Below are 21957 nucleotides of genomic sequence, written 5' to 3' on the forward strand. Positions count from 1 at the left end.
TTGGCATGAGCTAGAATTATCTGAGAAGAGGGAGCTTCAGCTGAGGAAATGCCTCCATCAGACTGACTTATAAGCAAGTCTTTGGGGGTATTGCCCTGATCAATGACTGATGTGGAAGGGCCCAATGCCCAGCTCACTGTGGGCTGTATTAGCCTGTACAGATGGTCCTTGATGCTATAAGAAAGCAGGCTGAGCAAGCCATGATGAGCAAGCCAGTAAGCAGCATTCCTCCATGGCCTCTGCATCAGCTGTTGCCCCTGGGTTTCTGCCCTGACTTCCCTTCTTGATGGAAGTGATGGGGACGTGGAATTCAAATAAACCATTTCCTCCCCAGGTTACTTTTGATCATGGTGTTCATCACAGCCATAGACATCTAACTAAGATAACACACAAGATTAAACAGCCATTGCCGGGCAGTGGTGGCGCACACCTTGAATCCCAGCACTTGCACTCGGGAGGCAGAGCCAGACGGATCTCTGTGAGTTCGAGGCCAGCCTGGTCTCCAAAGCGAGTTCCAGGAAAGGCGCAAAGCTACACAGAGAAACCCTGTCTCGAACCCTCCCCACACTGCAAAAAAAAAAAAAAGCCACAAGTTCACATACACACATGCACACACACAAAAATCTCAATTGACATATAAAATTCACTAACCTCAAGTTGACACATAAAACTCATAAAACCAATGGTCATAACTATGAACTCTAAAATTCTTTTTCCTTAATCGTTGTTTTATATACATGTGTGTGTATTACTCCTAAATATATCATTATGACCTGCTCGGTCTGTATAATGTTACTTGTATGTGCGGGTTCAGGACTGACTATTTGGTATTGAATAACCAATTAGTGTGCTCCTCCCTAGGGAAGGCTATTTCTCCCACTCTTAGCCTTCTTTGCTGCCCGTAGTTCTTGTCACAGGTGGAGAGGCCCACCTGTCTTCCCCGGCACCCACACTGACCCACATGCTGAGACTTTCAGCATATCTTTCTAGACCAGTGCACCTGACTTCAAGTGGGATGCTCCATGACACACTGGGTTACGCTCCTAAGAACATTTCTTGGAAAGTCACGGACCAGCATGTGTAGAATGGCTGGGAAAGCCGCTGAGTAAAATGAGTCTCTCCCTTCCATCAGTCAGCCACTACAAAGCCCACTGATGTTTACTACACCCATTCCCCATAACATGTTTTTAAGTTGGATTTTCCATCTGTCTCATATATGAGCCTTCGCCAGCACAGCTGCGGTGTGCATGCTCTTAGAGGGCACGATGGCTTGCTTTCCTACTTACTCCGTGGGATAATTTCCTTGGAGTAGAATGTCTTAGCAGGAAGGGATTGACTACACAAGGCTCAACAAGGGTACACAGCATCTTCCATTTCAGGAGCTGGGTATCTTCCCTCGCCTCATGAATTATGGGTGCTTACTAGAGTGAACTTCTCTTCTCCCACAGAAAACAAAACAAAATAAACAAACAAAAAAAAGCAATGAACTAGATATGGAGATTGCCTTTCCTGGTTGAAGACAAGCCTCGATTGTTGGATACCTCAAATCAGGCAGGGAAGGGCTAGGTCCAGAAGGAAACAGAAGAATCAACACATTGTAATAGGAGATGGGAGTGGAGGTCTGCACTATAAAGAAAGTAACTTAAAGCCTTCTTCTTCTGGGGTATAACACAGTGGAAGAGCGCTGGCTGAGCACGCATAGTGTCCTTGGCTTCAATCCCCAGCACATACAAAAAAGAGTTTAATATTCCTAATCAGAGGAGGGCTGGTGGGTATGGAGGCACATAGGCCACTTTCTGTCACCGTGGTTGAAGCAGGCACAGGACCGCAGGCGACGTGCACTGTCCCTCCCCTTCTCTCTGTTGAGCACAAATGCCACTTATCCTAGATTGGACCAGACTTCCGCTGTCTACCTCCAGTTCTAAGAATTAAAATTAAGATGTCAGCTAAGAGATGTATTCCCAACAGAATGTGTGCCTGACAAGCCTTTCCTTCATGGGTGAATTAGAAAGATGTATTGCTCAAAAGATGACTGCCAAATCCTCCCAGACAGAGCAGGTCCATTTTACCTGCAAGACCACTGCCTGCTTCAAGGGTACACTTGTGATCCCAGGACTGGAGAGCTGGAGACAGGCATATCCCTGCGGCTCACCAGCCACTTACCCCAAACGATCAGTGAGCCCCAGACCTGTGAGAAACCCTGTCTGAAAAACCAAGGTCCTGAAGAATGACACCAAGGGTGGTCTCTGGCCTCCATGCCTGCATGTGCACACACACACACACACACACACACACACACACACACACACACACACAGGCACATACAGGAGCATGCATGCAAACATAAAAATGAAATCATAAGTAAATAAAAATAAATGTGGAAAATGTGCTTTGTTGGTTGTCTGGCTCCCGTGACGGTGTGCACCTGCAGACAACGCCTAGGTCTGTGATAACATCAGAGGGATAAGCCCAGGCAGGGGCTGTAGTGAGAAGCCACTATGTCAATCACAATTTTGTCTTTCTAACTCTGTGCTGTTTCCTAAGCTCTGTACAGGGATCATGAGAAAGGCATAGTATGTAGACACAGTAGGCTTTGGGTAAGTAAATATCGAGTGAAGACTGCCAACCCAGTGCTGTTTTTGGTTTTTTGTTTTGTTTTGTTTTTAAGTAAGTGCAAACAGAATAATAGGTTTATAAAGAAAAAGATGCTGGGCAGGGGAATGGACTATGTGAGCCCAAGAACACTGGGCAGCCCATAAAAGGGACTCAGGAAGGAAGGCACTCCATGACTTTCCAACAAAAAGACTTGTAAAGGTTTTACTCTGGCTTGCCAATCACCCTGATATGTTACATATAGCTTTTCCTGCATCCAATTATCCAATTATACCCCATATGTACACGTGATGGTTATTTGTCAATTTAAATAAAAAAGGAAACATTGTAATAGAAATTCTCTCTCACCAGAATGAATCTTTCCACCCTGAAACAGACGTGCACTGATGGATACAACAGAATTTATTATGTAAGAAAAGAAAATAAGGAAAGAAAGGCACATTGTCATCTGCAAGAACGTGGATGAATTCAGAGGACACAATGCTAAGTGAAATAAGCCAAATCTCTGGAGGACGTGTCAAGCACATTTATAGAAAGAGAAGAGAATTGTGCCTTCCAGGGGCTGGAGGTAGACAGGAAGTCACTGTTGAACAAGTATAGTTTCCTTTGTACAAGATTAACTTCTACAACTCTGCTCCATGGCTGGGGTGAGTTCACTTGATGGAGGGCTAGCCTAGTATGCAGGAACCCTGGGTTCTGTCCCCCAACCCCACACAAATCATGCTTGTAATCTTAGCACTAGGAAGCAGGAGGACAAGGGATGAAAGACCATCCTTGGCCTCCTAGCCAGCCTGGGTTCTGTAAGACCACATCTCATGAAGGAGCAAGAAGGGGGGTCCTGCTCTGTAACATAATGAATGCTCTTGAGTATGTGTGGTGTGCTTAAAATATCAGAATACACACCCACTGTTAAATGTTCATACTACACTAAAAGTTTAAGTAGCTAAACACACACACACACACACACACACACACACACACACACACACACACACAAAATCAAATAGCTAAAAATAAAAAGAATTTCTTGACAACAGTCTCGCTTTTCCCCCAGGAAATTCCAGTCATTTTGACCTGTGATGGGATTAGTTACTGAGTTACTGAGGGTTACTGGTTACTGAGGGCTGTACTCTCACTCCCTTTACCCTGAAGTCTGCTGTAAACCTCGTCTAGTCAAAATGGCCAGACACCCAGCAATCTCCCACAGCCATCATAGCAAGCAGGCTCAAACCAACAAGTGTTGTCACAGATCTGATATGCTTGTAGTAGACACCTGTCATGGTTAATACTGATGATTGTCAACTAGAGGAGCTCTTGAGTCACCTAGGAGACAAAGTTCTGGTGTGTCTCTGAAGGGGTGGCCAGGTTTACTTCTCTGTTGCTGAGCTAAGTACCCTGACAAAAAGCAACTTGGGGAGGGGAGTGGATATTTGGCTTACACACCCCAATCGCAATCCATTATGGAAAGACGTCAGGCTAGGAACTCAAGGCAGGAGCTGAGGCAGAGGCCATGGAGGGGTGCTGCTTACCAGCTTGCTCCTTATGGCTTGCTCAGCCTGCTTTCTTATAGCACCCAGGACCACCTGCACAGGGGTGGCACCACCCACACTGGACTGGGTCCTCCCACATCAACCATGAATCAAGACAGTGCCCCCACAGACTTGTCCACAGGTCAATGTGATGGAGGTAATACTTCAGTTGAGATCCTCTTTTCCCAGGGGTCTCTAGAATTACATCAAGTTGATTAAAAAAAAAAAACTGACAGGGAATTTCTAAACTAGGTTAATTAAGGAGAGCGCACACTAACTGTGGGTGGTACCATACCACAGTCAAAAGTCCTGGTCTGAATTAAAATGAGAGAATGAGCTGAGCACCAGCATTCACTTCTCTCTGCTTCCTAACTAGGGGTGCAACGTGAGCATCCTCTCCCCACACCCTTGCTGCCAAGCCCTCCCCACAAAGATGAACTGTGCCTTTGGATTATAATACAAAATAAACCCTTCCTCCGTTCGTTTACTTCTTGTCAGATATTTGGCCCCAGGCACAGGAAACAAAACTCACACAACCCACTGCAGGTCACCCCCAAACACTGATGTCATCAGACCCCTTGCTGCTACCATGATTTTTTTCTTCCTGCTTTCTCAGTCCCCAGAACACACTCCCTACCCATGGGTCCTTAACCAATCCCATCACTTCTTCTCAACGATTACCAAGAAGCATCTGATGCCCCCCAAGGGATATTTCCATGAGGCAAAATTAGAGACTGCCGTTAGCTATTAGGCACTTCTGTTTGGCTCTAAATATCTGCTCAGAAGTGCCAATTTGCCAGCGAGCCATGGAATCCAGCCCGAATGAGTGGTAAAATCCCAAGGCTCTGAGTCGCTAACACAGCTAGCCGCAGGGCTCAACTCTCGGCATCTGTCAAGATCATGCGCGTTTTCTGCTGGCGCCATTTGAGCTATTTAAGTGGGTGACAGCCAGTGCCTAGAACAGCATCTATAGTGAGTTAACATCAGAAGAGCGGAATGTAAAATGTCAGCACAGCTTAGCTACAGCATGGGGGAGGCTTGGAGTTAGCACTTGCTCTCCCCACCCACATTTTAAAGATAGGGATATATAATCTCTGTCTCCCACACTGGCCACAGACTCTCCGTAAAGACAAAGATGACCTTGGGGTTCTGCTCCTCCAAGTAACAGGTTTGTGTCCTCTCACCATCCCTGGATTATCCCTGCACTGGGGATTGAACCCAGGGCTATACACATGCTAGACAAACATCTACTGAGCAGCATCACTGTATTCAGCATATCTCTTTTTAAAGATTTGTTTTATTTTTATGTATATGTGTGTGAACACATCTTTCATTTCTCTCTGTGTACACACACAACTGTAAGTGTATAGCAATGTTACTTATACTGACTGATACACATATGCCCAGACACTTGTTTACTTAAGTCTGTCTGTAAACACGTTGCCTTTGTGTGGACTTGGTTCTTCCTCAACATTGAGATGATCAGACACCAAGAGCTATGCTTTCATATTGACGGACAGGTGTCCCAGGGGATGGGTGGCAGGGAAGAACAATGCAAATATAGAATGCACATGTGGCTGGCACTTGCTCACATGGAAGCCCCCACCCTTCTCCTTTCTGTCTGCAGAGGTTGTTTTTAGACTCTTGGTACCGCAGGAGTCATTTGAAGGTAAGGCAAAACCGACCATCATCTCTATCAACCAAGGTTGCAATGCTAAGGATAGAGAATGATGGCAGACAGGCTACTCATTACCAGGGCCCCCTGCACTGGTGTCTGGAGAGAGCAGAAAAGGAAACAGACGTAACGAAATAGGTGAAAGGTCAGGGAAATGCCAGGATGTCAGACACCAGCCCCAGGAAGTATTACGATCTGCCCTCTGTTCTGGATTGTACATATCGTATGTATGCATGTGTTACATGTGTTACAGTATCATGTGAAATAAATGGAAATATAAAGAACATATAGAAAATAATACAACCTATAGAGTATAACATAGTATAAAATAATAAATTGTTATTTTTGCACTTTGGGGGGGGGAAATACACAGAGTGAGTGCCCATAATATTTCATATACATTTAATGTAGGTTGCATATTTTTATATACTTCATATATGCCCTCATGGAACAGCTCATTTTAACTTGTCACCATGGCAACAAAAAATAATTATCTCACTAGAGAAACTTGAGGAGTGAAGTTTGCAGAAACCCAGCTCCATTACCAGGCTTACCTTAAAGGCTTGCTTTGACATTCTAAATATGTATGGAGTCATTTAATAAATCATTAATAAATGAGTTTATTTGCACTACCAACATGACAAGGCAAGGAAAGCTGGAAAGCTGCTGTTCACCTTAGGGTGTGTGTGTGTGTGTGTGTGTGTGTGTGTGTGTGTGTGTGTGTATGTGTGTGTGTGAAATTAAACTAAATTTGGCCTGAAGATACCTCTATAGTCCTTATATAGGACTCAGTCACTGATGCACCTGTAGCTGACTGCCACACTGTAACCAGCTAAACTATCCCCCACCACACCCCTGTTGCTGTTTTTAGTTTTCTTTTTTAAATTTCTTTAAGATTTATTTACTTATTATGTAATGTATGTAAGTATGTGTGTATATATGTGTTCTTCCTGTGTGTATACCTGCAGGCCAGAAGAGGGCACCAGGTCTCATTACAGTTGGCTGTGAGCTGCCATGTGGGTGCTGGGAATTGAACTCAGGACCACTAGAAGAGCAGCCTGTGCTCTTAACCGCTGAGCCATCTCTCCAGCCCCCTGTTTTCAGTTTTCTGTTGTCTGGCCCTATTGCCAAACAGAGTCCTTGAAACCCACTCTGGCTTTGAGGGGGGTTCATTTTCCTAACCTTTCTCTGTTGAAGTAAACCACCAACTCTGCTGAGACATCAGAAGGTTATGCTTTTCACTGTTATTTCCCCTCTAGAGCAAGAGATAAATGAAGCTCTGACTGTGTGTGTGTGTGTGTGTGTGTGTGTGTGTGTGTGTGTGTGTGTGTGCTCGTTCCAAGATTCACTGAGGCAATGCTGGTCCTGTCCCAATTCTCATTTCTTCCAGAATGTTGGCCTCAGCTATGCTCACCCGTGTGCTGGTGGGCTATGTGCCAGGGCTCAGTTCCTTGTTTCAATACATGACATGCTCAGCCTTATCTTTGGAAAACCAGCTATGGAGAGCGTGTCTGGACTCACCCTAAGGTAGCATGGATACTGATGAAGGGGGAATCAGTCAATCCATGAAGGGGAGGCTTGCAGACACATCTTGGGGAGCCAATCAGATCCATCTTCCCTTCTGTTTTATTAAAGCCTGGGGAGTCACAGACAGGAGGATGGGTGCCAGGTCCACTGTGCCTGCCTTTCTCACTCTCTGTTGGTTTCTGGACTTAATTCCTTTCGTTTCTCAAGATAGATGAAAATCAAAGGCAATATTTATACCCAATCTGGGAGCTCTCCCTCTTTCTCCCTCTCTCCCTTTCTCTCTCTCTCTCTCTCTCTCTCTCTCTCTCTCTCTCTCTCACTCACACACACACACACACACACACACACACACACACACACACACACACACACTCACTTCTGCCCACCAGGACCAGCCTCATTGTAGACCTCAAGCAGGTTCTGTCTGTAATTTATATCTGTTTCTTTTGGTGAATCTTTGTTTATCAAAAGACCCTTCCCTTTGTGTTACAAAGCTGTTTTCTTCACATTTATTCAGGAGTTTTCAATCTACGTGTTGCATATGCTCATGTGTTTTGCTGACCCACCCTTGAAAAAGTAAATAGGACTAACATTTTGTCTCTTTCTGTGTGCACATGTGCATGAGACCAGAAGAGGACATCAGATCATCTGGAGCAGGCATTACAGACAGTGTGAGCCACCTGATGTGGGTGCTGGAAACTCAAATTCATGTCCTCTGCTAGGTCAGCAAGTACCCTTAACTGCTCCATCCCCCTCTGCCAATGCTGATATATGTGTGTATCCAAAAATCTCATAGCACTTCTTATTGCTTCATTAAATTTATCTAGAGACACAGGACCAATAGAGTGTGGGAGGAGTGGGTGTGGGTGGAGAGATAGGGGGTGATCCCAACCTTTCATTGAGTATTTCATTATGATTATCTCTGGCCATCTTAAACACAGAAGACTCGAAGAACTCCCCTATCCCATCCACTCTCCCATCTCCTGGTCATTACTAGTTGCCAGGTGCTGGCTGGGCACAAAGCAGAACCTTGGTTCCATCACAAAAAGGATCTGTGTGGCCTGTGGAAGCCCCAGCAGGGAGGTTGAAACCAGAAGCTTAATCTGCAGGGTTATAACTAACTGCTTCTCATCCTGTAAGAGCCAAGCAGGTGGGATTGGCTCAGGATAAGAGCCAACACTACAGCATCCTGGTTCTCTTCAGATATAGAGTGATTGCTCTCACAGCACAAGGCTGACTGAGATGTGACAAGAGCTGACCAAAGGGTTTCTACTTGAGTAACAGAATAAGCCTTCAACAAACTCAACCTGTTTCCCACAGCACAGGCAGCCTGAGCCACCAGCCATGGAGACCAGCACTTTCACAGTGTCATAAACTTTTAAAATAAACGTTTATTTATCCTTTGAGAATTTTCACACATGGAGACAATTAACCTTATCATAGTCATCCTGCTCCCCGACATCCCCTCATAGACGCCCCTCCCATCCTCCTCACACTTTCATGCCTTTATTCTAATTGTTACATTTTAATTTTCTTTTAATTCCTTTAACTGGTTCCAACTGGTGCTTCACCATCTGTACGTGAGTGTGGTGCTATCCACTGGAACATGGTGCACTTACAAGGGGCCACATCCCTGTGGAAAACTGCCTCTCTCCACAAGTGGTTCTAGTAACTCCTCAGCTAGGGGTGGGGCCTTGTAAGCCCTTCCCCCACATTCTGTGCTGGAATGTTGACTGGCTTGATCATGTTCAGGTCATGTGCAGGCAACCATGGCTGCTGTGACTTCGTGAATGCTATGATCCTGTTGTGTCCAGACTGTGTGGTGCCTGTCCTCCCTGACTTCCGGCACTTACCACCTAATGTTAACCTTAGCAGCAAGAATTACAAGTCTGACCAGGTCCCCCTCTCCTGCTGAGGATAAAACAAACCATCTCAAGCTAACTAGAAAGAGCAGCCCTTGGAGTTTGCGTACAACATGTTTTCAGCTGATATTTCAGGGTGATTATCATCATCAGACACCCAAGTAAACGCTCCAAATGCCGAATGCTTGTACTAAACAATAATAAGTGCTCTCAAGAAGAGAGAGTCGAGCATGGTGGCACACGCCTTTAATCCCAGCACTCAGGAGGCAGAGGCAGGTGGATCTCTGTGAGTTCCAGGCCAGCCTCATCTACAAAGCGAGTTCCAGGATAGTCAGGACTGTTACACAGAGAAACCCTGTTTCAGAAAACAAACAACAACAACAAAGAACAGAGAGGTGCTTAATTAACTAATTAATTAATCAGATAATTAATCTAATGCATAGAGTGCTTGAAAAAGCTCAGGAAAGGGTTGGAGACATAAGAGCACTGGCTGCTCTTCCAGCAGATCCAAGTTTGACCCCCAGCACTCACAGGACAGCTCCCAATTGCCTGTAGCCCCAATTCTAGGGGAACTTATTCCCTCTGTAGGCCTCTGAGGGCACCCAGCAACATTCAGGTGGTGCACAGTATTTCAGGCAGACAAAACGCACATACACATAAAATAATAACATAAAAATCATTTTAAAAGCTCAGGGAAAGTCTAAAAATAAAGTTTACTAGGATTGAAAATTGACGGAAAAGTGTGAAGTATTGGAACCAACAGGAAAAATATTTTTGTTGTCATTTACAAAACATGGACTGGATTCTGAATGAGAAGGGATTCAGTGGATTCCACCGAGGGGGAGGCACGTTTGTGGGGTCTTTCCAGATGGAACTGTGGGTTGGCCACAGCAGGGAGTGGATTGCAGAGGGGTAACCCCCTGAATAAGATCACAAGGAGTTTGTTTGTTTTGTTTCCAGCTACCAAATTCTGCTGCTAAATTCACTGCCTCCTTAAATACTCGAGAAGAAGAAAGGCAGGAGATGTACAAGACAGCTGAAGAAAGGCAAATAATTGAGTAATTGAGGCAATGTGAGTTCAAATTAACAATTTCCAAACCAGGCAAAAGTGTCATCCTGGTCAGGAACTGCACAATCAAAAAAAAAAAAAAAAAAAAAGGCAAACCAGAAATCTTCAGCAGAAATCGAAAGACCATCTGAAATACACCAGGAAACACATAGGAAAACTCCCAAGAAAGTTACCAAAGGATGACTTTGCCACATCCCAAAGGAGAAGATATATTCTCTAAGGACAGGAGAGCATCAACCAGGAGTGGGGAAGGGGTGCTGGAGAGATGGCTCAAGAGCTAAGAAGGAGCACTCGCTGCTCTTCCAAAGGAACGGAGTTCAGCTCCGAGCATCCACTTCGGATGGACCACATCGATGATGGGATGGAAGTGTAAAATGAGATACTCCTTCCTTCCTCAGGTTGCTCAGGTCTGAGTCTTTTATCACAGAATCAGAGAAGCAAGCTAGAAAAGTGCTTGTTATTCCTGATGCGGAATCCGCAGGATGGTGGCCAAAGCCAGCTCCCACAGGCATCTCAGATAGAGTCCTGCCCACATTCATGTCTAAATTCCCCCACATTCTATGGCTTGCTAAACTTCTGCTACAAATCTGCCCTCCCTGTTAAAATGTCCTCTCCTCCTCTGCCTTAGGTCTCTGCAGGAATCTGTACTCCTTGAATTTACACAGCCCATACCTCCCTGCCTTTCAGATTTCTGACCCACACACTTTTTTCAGAGCAGTCTTGTCCACCACTCAGCTAAAGAAACACCCAAGTCCTAGTTCACAAAACTGATTTTGTTTTATCTTTATAGCTCATAGAACCAACTGACATTCCCCTGCTATAGATGGATTTCATGTCTTTGTCTTATCTCTGACATTTATGCTTCATATGAGCAGGGTCTCAGCAACTTTCACTGCTCTCCCCTGTAACCAAGTGCACTGTGGAAGGAGGAATCTGGTCATGCCAACACCGTGCACTAGGTGGACCCCCAGTGTGCAACCATGGAAACAGAGGCAGAACACTGAAGGGATGTCACATGTGGAAAAGTGACAGAGTTGGGGTCTGAACCAAGGACGATTTCACACATCAACAGAACCATCTGCCTGCTCCTCGTATCCTGCTTCCTGTCCAGTTTCAGAAGAGGCATCTCCCAGGGCAAGCCAGCCTGAGTCTTATCAGTTCAGTAAACATACCTATAAAACTAAAAAACACACATCTATTCAAGGAACAAAATCCTATCTCCTTTAGCACACACATATTTTTTAAATGATATTTGTATTTATTCTTTGAAATCTTTATCCGTGTACAAATATATTTTGATAATATCCACCCTCCACTACCTCCCTTCAGCTACTCCAGTGACTCCCCAACCCATCTCCTTCCCAATTTCATGTCTTCTTTTTAAAAATATTATTATTAATAACTTCCTGAACATAATTAGTGATAAACATAGGTACAAGGGTATAGGGTATTATATTTGGTATATTGTGTGTGTCAGAAAGCCGCCACAATTAAGACACAAGGCATTTTCATTGTTCCCAAAAGATGCCTGGTGTCCCTGGCTAGTCAATTCTCACAGCCGTTCCTGGTCCTAGGTTCATTCTGATATTCTCTTTGACACAGTAAATTAGCTTTTCATCTCAAGGAAATGAAAAGAAATGGACTCAGAGGATAAGGACTACTTTGTTCCTGGCTTCCTTTAATTATTATAACGATATGGAGATTTCTGAATGTTGACACAATTATAAATGATTGCTTGCTGTGCTGAGTAGTATTTTGTTATTTATTTATGTAACCATTTTAAACATTCATTTTTTATGATGTGTATTATATGTGTACTATGTGTGTGCAGTGCCCACAGTGGCCAGAAGAGGGTGCTGTATCCCCTGGAACTGGAGTTACAGATATTTGTGAGCCACCGTTTGGGTGCATGGAATCAAATCCAGATCCTCTGAAAGAGACTCTTAACCTCTGCAAGTGCTCTTAACCACTGAGCTGTCTCTCCAGTCCCTATGTAACATGTTTAGTATCTTCACTCAAGCCATCACCTTACCCCTGGCTCGTTGGAGAGACGGGACGTTTCTCTATTGTTTGCTTCTCAATCAGTCCTAGGTAGAGTCTGTACCCTCAGGATCTTGGTGTTGGGTTGCATGGGTCTTTCCTCCTGTGATGGCAGTCAGACTCTGCCCTTTGCAACTGGACTCTTGCCAACATGCCTTGTCAATGTCCCTCTGGGAAAATGTTCTACCTCTCTTTAGCATCAGCAGTGGGTCTTACTCTGTGTCCTGGGAATGGAAGTGCTGGAGGGAAGGGGCATGGGAGGGGTTGGAGGGAGGAAAGGGAAGTAATTATATTTTAATTAAAATAAATCAATCAGTTAAAATAAACCTGTTTTTATCAACAGATAAATGGATAAAGAAAAATATATATCATATATAACTATACATATACCTATATATCCATATATATGGATATATATACCTATATATCCATATATATGGATATATAATTCAGCTCTAAATAAATTACAAATTTTTTTTTGAAAAATGGGTGGACTAGCTGGGTGGTGGTGGTGGTGGTGGTGGCGGCGGCGGCGGCGGCGGCGACACACGCCTTTAATCCCAGCACTTGGGAGGCAGAGGCAGGCAGATCTTTGTGAGTTCGAGGCCAGCCTGGTCTACAGAGCAAGATCCAGGAAAGGCGAAAAGCTGCACAGAGAAACCCTGTCTCGAAAAACCAAAGGAAAAAAAGAAAAATGGGTGGACTTAGAATAGATAGGTAGATAGATAGATAGATAGATAGATAGATAGATAGATAGATAGAACTGCCTTGCAGAATCTAGCCAATAATTTATACCCATATGTAATCAAACATATGGGTACAGTACGACATGTAGAGAAGAGAAGAAAGAAAGGCTAAGTTATACCTCAGGGTGAGGAAGAACCGAATTTTGGCAATGGACATGAGCTATGGAGGAGGATCTAAAGCCAACTGTTCTTCTAGTTCTAATTCGGCCAGGGACTTTTCAGTTTTTTAGTGATGGATAAAAACGTATTCTACGGTGCAAGTGAAGCCCCACAGCTTCAACATGGCTCTTCCAAAGTTCACCTACAACAATAACTTCCAATTTGGTGTCATGCTGCAGTGCCCACAGGAGGCTGTTCCAGAAAGTTCTATGGATAACAAACCCCGAGGGTGCTCCAGTTCCTTATGGGAAGTGGCACAATAATTGCATGCAACCTGTGACTATTCTGCCGGATGGTCAAACCACTGCTAGACCACTTAAAATTGAGATATATATAGACTGTGGGTTTGGTTCTTTGAGATGCTTATTTATTTATTTACTTATTTATTTACTTACTTACTTACTTATTTATTTATTTAGGTTTTTTTGAGACAGGGTTTCTCTGTGTAGTTTTGGTGCCTGTCCTGGATCTCTCACTCTGTAGACCAGGCTGGCCTTGAACTCACAGAGATCCGCCTGGCTCTGCCTCCCGAGAGCCAGGATTAAAGGCGTGCACCACCACCGCCCAGTGTGATGTTTATTTGAAAGTTTTTATAGTAAAGTTTATAAAAATAAAAATACATAAGGTAAGCTTTTTTTTTTTTTAAAGACAAAATTTTGGTAAGGCTACACTGAGCACACCTTGGTGCTCCAGGGAAGTGGTCCACCCATGTGTGAGTATCTTCCTTGTGCCTAGAGCTTGGGTCTCCCGCTGACACTAGAGCTTGTGCACAGTTGGTCCTCAGCCCCTCATTGTGAGTTCAACATGTATTCCTGCCACCTGCAATGATGATCCCATAGTCTAGCAAAGGTAAATCACCCTGGGGTCCTGTAACCCTTTGAAGGGTCTGACCCTTCTCTACAGCCCAGTCGATCCCATGGCCTTGAAACCTCAGTTCCAAGATAAATACAAGAATAGTTCTCATAATGGGAATCTTAAAAGGTCTTATTAATTAAAAAGAAAAATGGAGCCAGATATGGGGTGACTGCTGAAAGATCAGAGAAGCAGAACAAGCCACAGCCAACCTCACCTCACTGACTCCCCAGCCGATCCTGTTTCCACAAGTTTTCAGATTGAAAGCCTCTGAGTCCTCACCCCTGAGGGTCCAAGTTGAACTGCTGCATAGTTCCTGTCTCCTCACGCCTTATATGCCATTCTCCACCCAACCACATCACTTCCTGGATTAAAGGCGTGTATGCTTCCCAAGCAAAGATATGAGACCTCAAGTGCTGGGATTAAAGGCGTATGCCACCACTGTCTGGCCTCTATGTCTAATCTAGTGGCTGGCTCTGTCCTCTGATACCCAGATAAGTTTATCAGGGTACACAATATATTGGAGTACACAATATATCACCAGAGGTTCTACCTCTAAAATGTTGATCCAATTCTCATACAGATGCTGGAGTCTATGAATTTCAAGTTCCAAATCTTGGACTATAACAATGAGAATATTGTTTTACAACATGTAGTATCCATGCAATTCAGTATTAATCTGTGCCAAAAAGTAACGTTTTATGTGTTCACTACAGATTTATAAAATTAAAACCCCACATTTTATAAAATATAATGAACACCAAATAATCAAAATTAAAAGAGCAAAGGGCACAAAAATATGATGCATCAAGAAATAAAATACAAATGAAGGGACACTGGCTACTCTTGTAAATGGCCCATGTTCAGTTCCCAGCATCTACATCATTAGGTCCAAAACCATCTATAATTCCAGCTTCAGAGGATCTAAAGCCTTCTTCCTGCATCCAAGGGCACTACCTGTGGTGCACGTAAACACACACAGACACACATCTACACATCAGTTAAAATAAACATTTCAAATTTTTAAAGAATACAAAAGAAAAGACATTCATGACAATTTCAAAGTTCGCCTACAACAACTTCTAATGGATGTCATCTCACAGCACCTATGAGAGACTAGGTACAGAATGTTCTATGAATAACAGACCCAGGGGCAGAGGATCCTCAAGATCCTTACATGAAGTAGCACAGAAATTCAGTGTAACCTGTGACTATTCCGCTGTATGGTTTAACTATCTCAATTACCTAAAATATTCTGTAGTGTCATTGCTATATACGCACATGCACTGTACCATTTAGAGAATGATGACTAAAAATACTTGTTTGTGCTCTGCGTGGATGCAACTAAAGATATATTTTGAGAAAGCTAGAAAGCCAAGTGGTGGCTATACAAGCATTGATGACATGAGTTCAATCCCCAGAGCTTACATTTAAAAGCTAGGTATGATGACGGACACATGATTATTACCTCAACAATGAGGAGGAGAGATAAATGGATTCCTGGGGTGAATAACCAGCCTGGTCTTATCAATGAGCCCCGGGTCCCAGTGAAAGACCCTGTCTCAAAGCACAAGATAAACCATGCTTGAGGAATGACACCCAAGGTTGACCTCTGGTCTACACGTGTGTGTGCATAAATAGGTGCGCGAGCGCACACACACACACACACACACACACACACACACACACACACACATACACATGTCCCCCCCACACGCACACATACAAGGATACTGAGGGAGAGAAAAATCACTTTCTTTGGCAGTAAGACTGATGGTATTTCACCCATACACCAGTGATGGCCTCATACCCATGCACAAATGGGCAACACTCATAAGATATGAAGTTAGAAGGGAGACCTATTGGGAGACCCAGATAGGAGCTGGATGGAAGGAGTGGAGGGTGGATATAGTCAAAATACATTATATACTTGTGTGAAATTTTCATAGAATAAATAAAAATATAATTTAAGGACTGAATGTGGTGGTGCTTTTTAATCTAAGCATGTGGGAGATGGAGGCCGGGAAATCTCTATGAGGTTATCCTGGTCTATGTAGTGAGATCTTTTTCTCAAAAACATTATGTAATAAAAATATTTTTTAAATTTTTATTGGAAAAAATTTTCGTGCCATGTATTCCAATCATACTTTCTCCCTCTCTCAACGCCTCCCAGATCCTCCTCACCTCCTACCCACCCAATTCCATGCCCTTTCTTTCTCTCCCTCACTAAAAAAAACAATCAAAACCCAAAGAAACAACACACACACACACACACACACACACACACACACACACACACGAATAACAACAAAAATTCCACAAAAATGGAAAACAAAATATACAAGTAAATGACCAATAAGACAAAAAAAAATGCCCAGTATGAGGAAAAATAGTCTACAAAAATGCTACTGGGTTCATATTGTGTTAGCTGTCTGCTCCTGGCCATTGGGTCCACACTTAAGCATGGTTTATATATCCAGTGAGACTCCTTGGAGAAAACTAACTTTTTTCCTTTGCCAATGGGTATCAATTGCAAATAGCTACTTGGTTAGGGATGGGAGACTGTGTCCACATCCCCTTCTTAGTATCGGGTCCTTGAACATATGCAGGCCCTGGGCATGCTACCACTTTTTACAAAAATCCCTGTGTTCAGAGCCCCATGGATACAGAGGACGGCTACCCATACATAACAAAATACTAACTGCACCTGTGAAATTTTAAATACGTATATCAAAAAGGATACCTTAACCTGAGATAGTTAGAAAGGGACAGAAAATCACATTTGTTGCTGGGAATTTTACAGTCTCTGAGAGCTCACCTAGCAACATGCATCAGCAACTCAGAAAATATACACACAGGGGTGAGGCTGGGGCTCAGCTTGTCAAGTGCTGTCCAGCATGCACAAAGCCCTGGGATCCTTCCCCAGCACTGAATAAGCCAGGGGTGGTCACACATGCTGTAGTCCCAACACTCAAGAAGTGGATACAGAGGGTGCAGAGCTCAAGGCTGTCTTTGACATTATAGCAAGCTCAAGGCCAGTTCGGGCTGCCAGAGACCCTGTCACAGAAAGGGGGGCAGCAAAATATATGTAACACAATCTTTGATATGTTTGCTTCATGGGTTGAGGCTCACTCTGTGGGGTTCATCACAAGTGGTAAGTAGTGCTATACCTCAAATGTATTCACTCACAGACATTGAGCAGTCTATGCTGACCAAACAGGACCCGTTCTAACACGCAAATGAGAAACCTCTGGGGGAAATTTCAGAAGCTTTGGATTTTAATTTGGACCACTCAGAGAAGTAAATAAGATCTGAATTAGCAGTCAATAACAAAACGGGTTTTCCGGAATGCTGTCTCCTCTTTGGAAAGCCAAGGAGACTCCAAACAGCGTGTTGGTGTGAAACCATGATAATCATTTTAAAACATACAAAGAGGGTGCTGGGGGGACAGTTGAGCTGCTCAAGAGCAACTGTTCTTCTTGCAGAGGAGTTCATTTCTCAGCACCCAGGTCAGGTGGCTGAGAACTGCCTGTAACTCCAACTCCAGGGGATCAGACACCCTCTTCTGGCCTCCAAAGTCACCTGCACTCACATGCACATACCCACACACAGACACACAGAAATCTTTAAAATTACAAAGAGAACTTTTATTGTAGCTATGTAGTAATTTCCCGTTCAGAACTCCCCACCCCTACTTCATCCTCCTCAGGTTTTCTATATTCTTTCTTTACCCGTCAGAGTCCTGTGAGCATCCAGATTTATGACAGTGGAGTTAAATAACCAATAATGAGGGTGTAAAATGGAACAATGAGTGTCCACCAAACCATGTAACAAGAGCATCTCCGTCACAGTGTGCAGTCCTTCTATTTGATGTTCCTGTGTTATTTTTTATGTTGCATGAAATTATCACAAAATCAGTGATTTGAAATATGTGAGGAGCATTGTTAGTCCCTCTGCTTAGGTCTCGGGATGTCCAGGCTGGATCTCATTTGAGACTGTATCTTCTAGGGATTTTCTGTTGCTGTGGGATTAAAGCCTGGGTCCTGGTAGCCCTGATGAACCTGGCTCACTCACCAACCCTAAATACACTAATTAAGGAGGCAGCAACAGTAAAAACCAGGAAAAAAACTGATTCAGTGTGATGACAGTAGGAAGAGGAACTGAATAAAGAGATCCAGTGAACCCCAAATCTAGCCTCAAGGTCATAACATGAGCTTTTAGTTCAAAAAAAAGGCAAGAGGTACACATCACCAAGCAGACCTGGTCCAAGTGGAAACAGCCCATCACTGACCCCTCACTGTCCAGGTTTCAGTCTGTGCTGCAGGTTGGACTGACAAGTCAGAACTATGTGATGCCTCTTCCTGGGAGACAAGGTTTCCCTCTGGACAACCCTAGATTCAACAATATCCTTCTCCCAGTATAAAGTTCCTGGGAAACTTTTAATTCTCTGGGGCTCATGGTTTCAATAGTTCGGTTGTCAAAGGAAGAGAAACAGAGATTTCTCCTTCACTCCTGTCAGGATGATTTCTTCCGGCTTGTGACTAGAATTGTGATAGAATTCCTTCTTTGGGATCTTGTGTCTCGTCTCCAAACTCAAGAATTTTTTTTGGTGGTCTTGTAAAAGGCTCAACTTATCAGAACCAGTGCACAGTGGGAATTTCCTCTTTGGATTAAAGCAAGCAGCTGTCCTGCACCTCAGCTACAAAATCCCTTTGCCTGAACCCTATGCACAGATAGACCCCTCTTATATAGAGAGTGCACATACCGAGGGACCAAGGAGGCTGACAGCATTTGGGCCACCAAGATCCTGTATGCATTTTTGCAAAGAGCAAACACTTGAAAAGTCATGCACTGAAATTGTCACCCTGGTCTCGGCATATTGAGATGACACATCTATTTCCTCTTTGAAGCTGCCTCCGTTTTTTAAATCTTCCCCTCCGTGGGAAGATGGACTTCTGCAGTAAGAAAAATCAAAGAGGTTATGAAGTGATTAGGGTCTTGTGGATCTGAATAAGCTCCAAGGACTCATCAAGACTGAAGCTTTCAACTTGAACATGGGCCCCGAAATTTGCTCTTGAATGTTAACCATTTGGAGGGCTAGGTAGTGACCTGAGTTGATAAAGTGCTGGACCTAAGTTAAATCCCCACACCCACGTTTTCAAAGAGCCAGGCTTGATGGAGGCCACTGGGGAGGCAGAGACAGAATGATCCCTGGGACTTAATGGCCAGTGTAGTCCCTAATCATATAGACAGATCCCAGGACAGTGTGAAACCCTGTCTAGAACAACGAAGTAGATGGCACCTGAGGAATGCTGTCCTCTTGTCTGTATATGCATATGCATACTTGTGTGTCCATTACACACACACACACACACACACACACACACACACACACACACACACATAAACATACACAAATATACATAGACAGGTATAAACATGCATACACATAAATATGCACATGAACACATGTATACATAACACAAACACACACACGCACATATATAAACATACACAAATATACACAGATATAAACATGCATACACATAAATATGCACATGAACACATGTATACATAACACAAACACACACACACGCTCATATATAAACATACACAAATATACCTAGACAGATATAAACATGCATACACATAAATATGCACATGAACACATGTATACATAACACACGCACAAACACACACACACTATATATATGCCATTTACTCCCTTTCTCAGTCAACACAAACACACACACACACACACACACACACACACACACACACACACCTATAGGCTGTGTCATTCACTCCCTTTCTCAGTCACAGCCTGTGCTTTCCACCCAGCATTTCTGACATCGTATTTGTTTTAAAATTTGACCTATTTACCATTTCTAAAGTGGCCAAGGGTTCACAGAGGTGGGTCACCTCGGCACGCATCAGGGAGGAAGTGGCCAAGCAGACAGCTAACCGGGCGCAGGAAAAAGGGTTGCTTCTCTGAGATCATTATCCTGGACCTCTCCATGCTCTGAGGCACTGACCAAGGTGACTTTCAATAAGGGGTGGTCTGCAAACAGAGCCAAGGGCCAGGGGCGGTGACTTAGGGTTATTAGGGCTGTGATGAAACACCGTGACCAAAAGCAGCTTGGGGAGGAAGAGTTTATTTCCCTCATACTTCCATATTCCAGTTCATCACTGAAAGAGGTTAGGGCAGGAACCCAGGACAAGAACCTGAAATGCTGCTCAGACTGCTTTCTTATAGAATCCAGGACTACCAGCTCAGGGATGGTCCCGCCCACTATGGGCTGGGTCCCGCCCACACGAATCACTAATTAAGAAAGCGTACTACAGGTCGCCTGCAACCTGATCCCTGTGGAGGTATTTTCTCAATTGCAGTTCCCTCCTCTCAGATGACTCTAGTTTGTGTAAAGCTGACATAAAAGTAGCCAGCTCGGGCAGAGTCACAGCATTACTGTAGAAAAAAGGAGTTGAGAGACAGCAGGCAGACTTTTAAGCAAAGTCCTGTATTTCAGCCAAATCTGTTGGGATAAAAGTGGGTTTCACCGAGGTTGGTGCTAATAAACTGACTTCAGGGGACCTTTCAAAACAGACACCGGCAGAGTGAAGGTATTCAGTGGCTGGCACGTTCAAGATGGGTGTTTTCAAAAGAAGGGTGGTAAGTGGGCCAGTAACTGCTCTGCCTGCCTTCTACGTGACTTGCGCTATCGCAGACTTCGGACCATGGAGAAGAGAGCTATTTCCTAAGGATTGTTCCCTTCTCCGCTAAGAGAAGAGCACGTATTTGTCTTGCATGTGCAAATAATTTCATTTTCAATCACTGGAGTGCCATAAAGAAAGAGCTAGAGCTTTGCAGAGAAGCCTGGGGGTCGAACAGCGTCACGTCCCACTTCTAATTATCGGTACCATAATGGACTTTGCTTCGGTCTGAAAAACCTGGTGTCCACGGGCATCGGCTGGCATTCACCCAGAGCAAACCACAAAGCCGTTGCTTCTCAGATTCCTTCTCCTTTGACCAGCCTTCAAATGGCAGACTAGAAGAGATTCTTAGTCAACTCCCCTTCGTGGGCGACTGAAAATTACCCATCCTACAGTTTGGACAATAGATATTAATAAACGCAATATTATTTTCAAACTTCATTATCCACAAGGGAAATGTCTCTTTAATCACCGTGGTGTTGAATTGCAACCCATGGATTCATTTCTATTTTAATTAGAAAACTCTAAAGAGTTCCTGTGCCAGCAACACAGGGCTGTTGCTTGCTAGACTTTGCCGGCCACTGGCAGGTGGCGAGAGCCTCATTATTCTGCGCAGGTCCTTTCCCTGACTGTTTTAGAAGGAACCACTAGGTTCTTTATCCTGCTTGTCAGTGGGTTATGCCGCAGCTGCGGATTATGCTAATTCTTGCTTACTTGCAAATAGGCCTGTGTTTATTTTGTGCCTCACCAGCTGTCAACAAAGACATTTTGGAAATAATTCCCATATTTAAAGGCAGACTTTGTTCAAGGGGTCCTGCTGCGAGTGTTCCCGGTATCTGGACGGATTCTTGGACTACCTCTGAAGTGGGAAAGCTGGGTGGGTGTGGCCAACCTACCTGTTTAGTTTCCTCTCCTCCTATCTCTGTCTCCTTAGCCGTAAGTTTTGTTGGAGCCGAAACCCGGCCTGGTTTTTCTGCAAGAAAACTAAAATGTTTCTCTAACCGGTTCTCCACGGATTGGGAGGAAAAAATCTCATTTTATGGTGGTTAGGGCGGCTGAAGTTTTCATTGCTTTCAAATCAGCATTTGAGCAAACATCCTCTCAAATTGGAAACCTAACACTTCAGAGAGCCTGCCTCACTGTCCCCGAGGCTTTGAAAGCGTTCCTACTTAAC

Source organism: Onychomys torridus, chromosome 22, assembly GCF_903995425.1.
Source record: "Onychomys torridus chromosome 22, mOncTor1.1, whole genome shotgun sequence".
Classification (NCBI taxonomy): domain Eukaryota; kingdom Metazoa; phylum Chordata; class Mammalia; order Rodentia; family Cricetidae; genus Onychomys; species Onychomys torridus.